Source organism: Saccoglossus kowalevskii, chromosome 18, assembly GCF_978046115.1.
Source record: "Saccoglossus kowalevskii chromosome 18, keSacKowa6.1, whole genome shotgun sequence".
NCBI classification, from domain to species: Eukaryota; Metazoa; Hemichordata; class Enteropneusta; family Harrimaniidae; genus Saccoglossus; species Saccoglossus kowalevskii.
Window position 1 is genome coordinate 5,151,286 of NC_140658.1, and position 7,406 is coordinate 5,158,691.

General features: G+C 37.5%; 1 pseudogene; it reads left to right on the forward strand.

Moving 5' to 3' along the window:
• The first annotated feature begins 1,746 nt into the window (after positions 1-1,746).
• On the forward strand, positions 1,747-6,756 carry LOC146731502 (uncharacterized; annotated as a pseudogene).
• Positions 6,757-7,406: the final 650 nt, after the last annotated feature.

The following is a 7,406-nucleotide window of genomic DNA, read 5'->3' on the forward strand; positions in this document are numbered from 1 at the left end:
TAACACATGTAGTAGACTCAATAATTTGTGTCAACTAATTAGAATAATATATTCAGATATCATGTGTTAGATATCTGATGTATACGAGAATATACTTTATACACATGTAGTAACACATGTAGTAGACTCAATAATTTGTGTTAACTAATTAGAATAATATATTCAGACATCATGTGTGTTAATAATTTATCACCAATGCAATCCATCGTATCATTTTGATATAACCAGTGATATCCCATTAAAGTTGGTCAGATGGTAATGTTATAATGAGGGCACACTACCTTGTCTTTGTCTTCTATGTCAAATTTCTTGTCAAGGAAATACTTCACATTGGCCTCTTTTCCACCAGCACATGCCAAATGTAAACAACCTGCACCGTTCTATAATAAAAACACAAATTACATTCATATAAAACCACAGTGTAAATATCCCACAATACATTTAATGTATACATGCAGATTTATAACCATTTGGAGTTCAGAATGGTTTTGTATATTTTTTATTCAGACAGTCTTGGCTTCATACTGTTATGTTTTTAGCACACTACCACACATGGGACCTACAAAAACACACAAATTGCAGAAAAAAAGTAAAAATATTATTTTTTTCTCAGCGGACTTCATAATTCAAAAGGATGTACATATTAAATAACAAAATGTACAATTTAGTTTTGGAAATCCATGCTGGAATCTACTTGTATAATTTGATTATATATAACATTTTACAATAAAAACAGTAAACTGTTCATGTGAGAGTTATAGCTACTTTATTATAAATGTCTAAAATTTACACTGTGTGAATGATTATGCAAATTAGTTATTCTCCCAATGTATGCTTTATAGTTGGCTAGGAGAGTTCAAACTTCAGTACCCCCCCCCCCCCCCCGGTAACTCCAAAACTTTTGGTTTGTGTTCTGTGAAACGTTTTACACTGTGTTAGTGTGTTGTTTATTTATAAACAAGTGTCTGGTATTCTGATAATGTATTTGTTCTCTTGTAACAATGTGACATAAATTATGTTTATGTGACCAACATGGTTCTCAAGTAATTTAATACTATGACAGAACCCCACACCCTGCCCGTGGCTTTCGTTGCGTATGGAAGTTATTTTCACTCGAGATGCGGTGTATTCTGCTGTACTTTCACGAGCGAAGTGAAGTTTGTGATGTTGCTTGCTGGTCGTGGATTGAAAGAGTCTTGGTTTCCAGATAAAATGTTGCTCATTCGTCGTTGGTGATCTTTATTTGAAACTGAGTATCGGTTTAGACTGCTGACATTTTTGTGTCCACTTAGTTGTGCTGCCATGTTTGGTGGTACACCAGCGTCCATGAAGGCGCGACAATGTCATATAAATCATTATAGGATAATTATCGTCTAATGAAATGTTGGCAGAGATGTCTAACTTAGAGATTTTTAGATATTATTAGACGATTTTATCGATATTATCGATAATGTCAGAGAAAAACGAACTGTCCCAATAGTTGCCCAGACAAACCTGTCTAACTTAGACATGTTTAGACATTGTTAGACAATATTATCGATAATATCGGAGAAAAACGAACTGTCCCACTAATTATGTCCAATAAAGTCTAAGTTAAGCACCCATGTCTATGCAACTACTGGGAAGATCGTTTTTCCCCGATATTATCGGGTAATTATCGTCTAATAAAATCTAATTAAGTATTGGCATCAATAATTTGTGTAACGGTTTTTTATTATCGTCTAATAAAGTCTAAGTCAGACAACCATGTGCGGGCAACCATTGGGTAAGATATTATCGATATCGATATTATCGATAATATTGAAATTATCGTCTAAGAATGTCTAAGTTAGACACGCACTTAGACATTATTAGACGATTTTATTGATAATATCGAAGAAAAACGAACTGTCCCAATAGTTGCCCAGACAGACCTGTCTAACTTAGACATTTTTAGACGATAATATTGAATAATGTTGAAAAGTGCAATGTCGCGCCTTCCTCCCAGCGTCAAGGAGACGTTGAACACAGGTTTTACGTGCGCTGTGGTTACTCAGTTTGCCAGTTAAGTCTGCTGCTTTCAACATTGACTTCATGATCGTAGTCAGCTTATTTATGCCCATAGGTTGATTTCGGAACCATATTCCATTAGCAATGGTACATACTCAATTCCAAGGTAGAATGGCGCTGAACTGCAGTTCATTATGTCTGGTCGATGAGCTGCGTGTGCTTTGTAGGCTCGAACCGGGCAAACGTCCAGGGTTTTCGGTGTAGTATACGTCTTTGGTGCAAAGCTCCTAGTCTTACCAGGCTCCCCGTGACGAGTTTTGGTGAGTCTCTCATTACACACTAGAAACTCACCATTTTCGTCACTCTGTAGGACTACATCACCCCATTCTATCTGACGTGTTCGTTGTTTCCACGCAAACCGAAAAGCTTCGTGTTGTTATACCACACAGTGTTGATGATGACTGTTGTGAAGTCTACACCAAGTAGACCAGTTTCCATTGATTGCGAGAATCACGCGTTATGTGTGAAATTGAATGTAAAAACAGGACAAACAAAGGTCATAGCCTCGTATCACCTGTTGCCCAGCTTTCAGTAATGCCTCCTCTTGATCTTTCGTAATTGGTTGTGATTTGTTGGGCAAATTACCAAATTCAGAAGCATTCAGATGTTTCCTTTTAGCGGCCAATGTGCGGCGACTTGAAGCAAATGCATCGTCACGAATGATGCTTACCCCTTAATCATTGTCACGCAAATACCCGTCGATCGATTTTTGATACGGTTACAGGTCAACTCGCACCAAAATGAACTCGCATCATACCAACTCGCATCAGACCAACTCGGACCAATGATAACTCGCATCAAACCAACTCGCACCACATTGAACCCCTTGACGTCCCAACGTTTGAACCCACTATTATTACCACCCACTATAAAATTAGTTGATAGTAAAAAATTGGCAATTGGACATTTCCGATAGACGCCTGAGCGTTGGGAAGAGTTCAGTCTGCCATGTTGTTTACTATAGGAAGGCTATACCATTTGATTCTTGGGGATGGCAGGCAATTAACACATGTAAAGCTGTGACTATAAAGTAACAGGAAAACGCGAATGTTCATTTGAATTATATTTTGTCGGGTTTAATTCCTGACCAAGACAACTTGTAGAAATCCGATTCAAGTAGGGAATAGACTGCAATGTTCAATAAACACATTAACATATACAACGTTACATAGACTAAACTTATTTTGTATTTTTCATGGTTGGCATGAGGCCGATCAGGTGGAAGAATGTACAGCTTTGGACCGCTGAAAACCTATGCACGATATGAAATTGTCTAGTAATCACGAGCGCTGCATCAGAGAATTGACTCCGTTTTCACACACTCGTATACTACAAGCAGAGTGAACTACTGTACAACCTGTGGATAATTGCACTTGCCGGCGTGATAATGAGTTGCATTCACAACTATATACAAGATAAGGTCATGTACATGCAATAGTAATCTAAACATTCACCAACACAAATGTAGTAGAAAAACAATCCAATTTACATTTACATTTTTTTTTCTACTTTTATTTGCTAGTTGTTTTTTACTTATTTATTTTTTATTTTTTTATTTTCCTGTGTGTATTTTTATTCTCACTTTAATTGTTTGTTTGTCTTTATTCACATCTGTATTGCATTTTAGTCAAAATCCTAATAGGGATACGAACGCAATAAAGATAATTATTATTATAATTATTATTACAATGTAAGTCATTGTTCTACATGTAAATATTTGAACTTGCTTGATAATCCGTTCTATTCAGAACTAAACGCAGTGTAAGTCATTGTTCTACGTGTGACTTTTCCATTACTAGTACTTCGTTTGTCGGAAGAGTGACATATTGTAAGATTTTCATTGTTCCAGGAGACAAAGCACCACGCTAGCATGCTTTTACTGGTAAGAGTGATCAGTGTCAACAACCGGTCTTCCTTTGGAAGTTATCGCTAATGGTGTCATATTTACTTATGAAACAGTCCTTCTATGCTTATGATAAGCATTTGTCATATTTCTATTTACAGATATCACAAAACATCACGAATTTAGAGCCAAGCTTATGTAATGAAATGGATCTGTTTTTCAAAGGCGACGGCCCTGAGGATAATGTTAATCCTCTAGAATTGTGAACTTCTGTTCACAACGCACAAAAAACTATGCACACGTACACGTGATTTTTAATAAATATTAAGTACAGACTGAACAAAAATTATTTAACAGACATTTGATCAACAGCAAAATGTTCTCCAAGAATAGATTCTTTTTTCCCAAAAATCTATATTTATTTCAAGTTATGTGTGCGTCATGGGTTTAATGTTGTACAACTATTGGCCGTGTCATTTCCTGTGTATATAGTGGCGTTCACGTTAGAGATCTCGGCACATGCTGAAATTCAGGACCGAGTCGGCACGTGCCAAAACTTGTGTGTGAGCGGTCGGGCCCGAGTCGACACATACCGAAAGAAACTCGACTGCAGTCTCGATAGATGCTTGGGACCGAAACTCGGCACGTGCCGAGAGTTGCTGCCTGAACCCTCGGCACGAGCCAAAATCACGCCCTCGGTGGTAAATTTAAGAGAACATGCTTATTAATACTACATGTAGTGTGAAATGACGATGAAGGGAAATGCAGATATATATGGTTGGATGCTGTAGTAATGAATGAAAACCATCGTCAGCTGCTGCAACCGATATGTTCCTGCAATGCTACATTGCTGTGATAAATAATTGTTTTTTGACTCTTCTTTACCGTTCATGTGTACGATGACTCATAATAAATACCATAACAGCAAATGGATATAATTTTAATATAGCAATTATTATTATCATCATATGCGTATCGTTTTCCATGCTTGGGTCAAATAACGGATTGATCTGCCTTAGTAACCGACAGTGATGTCACATTAACACTTTTGCACATTAAGATTTCTCAACCATTTGTATTGACATTTTTAAGATAACCATTTCTCGAGGGCCAATGACATCAAAGATACATCTCATTCAATACGCTAATCAATCACATGCTGTGAAGACAGTATAAAATATCGCCGTTTTAGGAAGAGTTTCACCACTTCGATGGCAAACTCTCGACAGCTACAATTATATTATCCAGATGATTATTTGAATTTTATGCAGCTTATTTTATCTAACTGTATATATCTTATTATATATACGCACTAATACATTCCTATTGATTTGTTGACACCGAACAGTACAGTTTCTTTTGAGTTTATTTCACAGATTGCATTCCAGGATGAATACCAGAAACAAAAACAACCGCCGTATCTTCATTGCCAAAAACCCATGCGTCAAGCGCAAACAAGATGTGACATCAAGACAGCAAGCAATGGAGTGTGATCAGTGCAGCCGTTGGCAACATAGAAAATGTGCAAGTGGTGAGTTTATTTTTTCTCTATAAATTATTTAGTTCATATTTTTTATGTTTTTTCCCTATCTGTGCTAATGTAAGATTTCTTATAAAATTAACAGATTTTTCATTGGCAGTCAATAATGGACTATGTGGCAGAAGTGGTAACCAACCCTGCTATCCCCCCTGCTATGCAGACCGAGGTTTCGGTGCAAACCAACCCTGCTATGGAGGCCGTTAGAGTTAGAGTTTATATAGTTACATTAAAAATGTTACAGTATATATATGTTCAATAAGTTAACGTTAATTGTTATAGTTTATATAGTTACGTTAAAAATAGATACGTATTTGTCTAATTACGTAAACGGTTACAATCATTACATTTACCATTTTTAAATTCGATTTCCACAGATTTTATAACTAAGGACATCAAGCGACAGAGGTCAGGAAAACCACACATTATATTTGCTACTAGACAGCAGTTGGATTTCCTAGCAAGGGGAAAACGGTGGTATATTGATGGGACATTTAAGCTTGTCAGGCCACCGTTTACCCAATTGCTAAGTATACATTGCTTCCTGAAAAAAGGTGAAGTCACAAAGCAAGTAAGTATGTGTTTTTTTCACAAATTCCGAATATATCGAAATTTTGGTGATCCGTGGAGGTTCAAAAAAGTGGTACTAAATGATTTGTTTTTTATCCCCGTCAGGTTCCTCTCTGCTTTTTCCTCATGTCCGGGAAGAGTACGAAGGACTACAAGGCAGTACTCAAGGGAATCAAAGATCTTTTACCAGGAGAGATAGCATTTAAAGAGACAATGGTGGATTTTGAAGATGCTATGTGGCGGGCAATAAAAGGGGTTTTTCCGGGTATTCATGTAAAAGGATGTGCCTTCCACTGGAAGCAGTCTGTGTGGAGGCACATACAATGTTCGGGTCTGCAAAGGGAATATTTAGAGGGCGACTGAGGGCATTACCCTGCTTGCCGCATAAAGTTATTTCTGTAATGTTCAACAAGTTGAAAGAGGATGCAAGGACAGATAAGCTCAAAGAGGCAAGTCACACGTGCATCATCTCAATTATTATCTAGTCCTGTGTAAAATTATGTCTGCTAAAAAGCGGTTAAATACTGTTCACATGTATTTTACTCACCGTGTCTAAATGCTTTCGTCTTTTATTTTGCAGGTATTTATGTACGTTGAAACACAGTGGATCAAATGGACTGTCATGCCGCCCTCCACGTGGTCCTGTTATATGCAGAGTGTGCGGACAAACAACGACCTGGAGGGTTGGCATGCACGGTTGAATAAACGCGAGAAGAAAAGTCATTTGCCTTTTCATTTACTCATTGACATGTTATAAAAGGAGGCAATGCTATTAAAGGTACAAGCATCACCCAATCAGAACTCACGAAAGAAACTACACATTACTTGGTGAAATTAAAATGGCGGAATCAAATTAATGTGTTACTAGCTTTTTCTCTGAACAAGCTTACTGATCATCAAAAGAAAGCGCTTAGTGCTGTATCTGAGGAAAATGACGTGCTTGTTGCAAACACAGTCCCTCGACTGTGTTGCAACGAAGACCATATGGGGCAAGTCGATATGTTATCAGATTCAACAGTATTGCCAGTTTACTAAAACACAGTTTACACAAATATTTAGACATTCCATCATCCTTATTCACTTGCCCACAAACAATTTTCAAAGTTGGATTAAAGAATTTTGAAAACGTGTCAACAAATATAGACCTTCTGTTCTTGACTCCGGGTGAATCAGCGCAAAGCCTATACGCCATCATTGTTTTAATCTGTGATGAGCTCCCCGATCTTCACATTTATGATACAGCAACTCTGATTGGTGGCGCCAGCTCTTTGGCGTGCCCAATCAAATGACTCAATTTAACTGCAGTGAAATACAGCTTATCCTAGCACGATCACGCACGGGTTCGTGGGCCGATAATGAATGGTCAGCTTTAGCGAAATCGTGCGATTCGGACGATGGCAGATTATT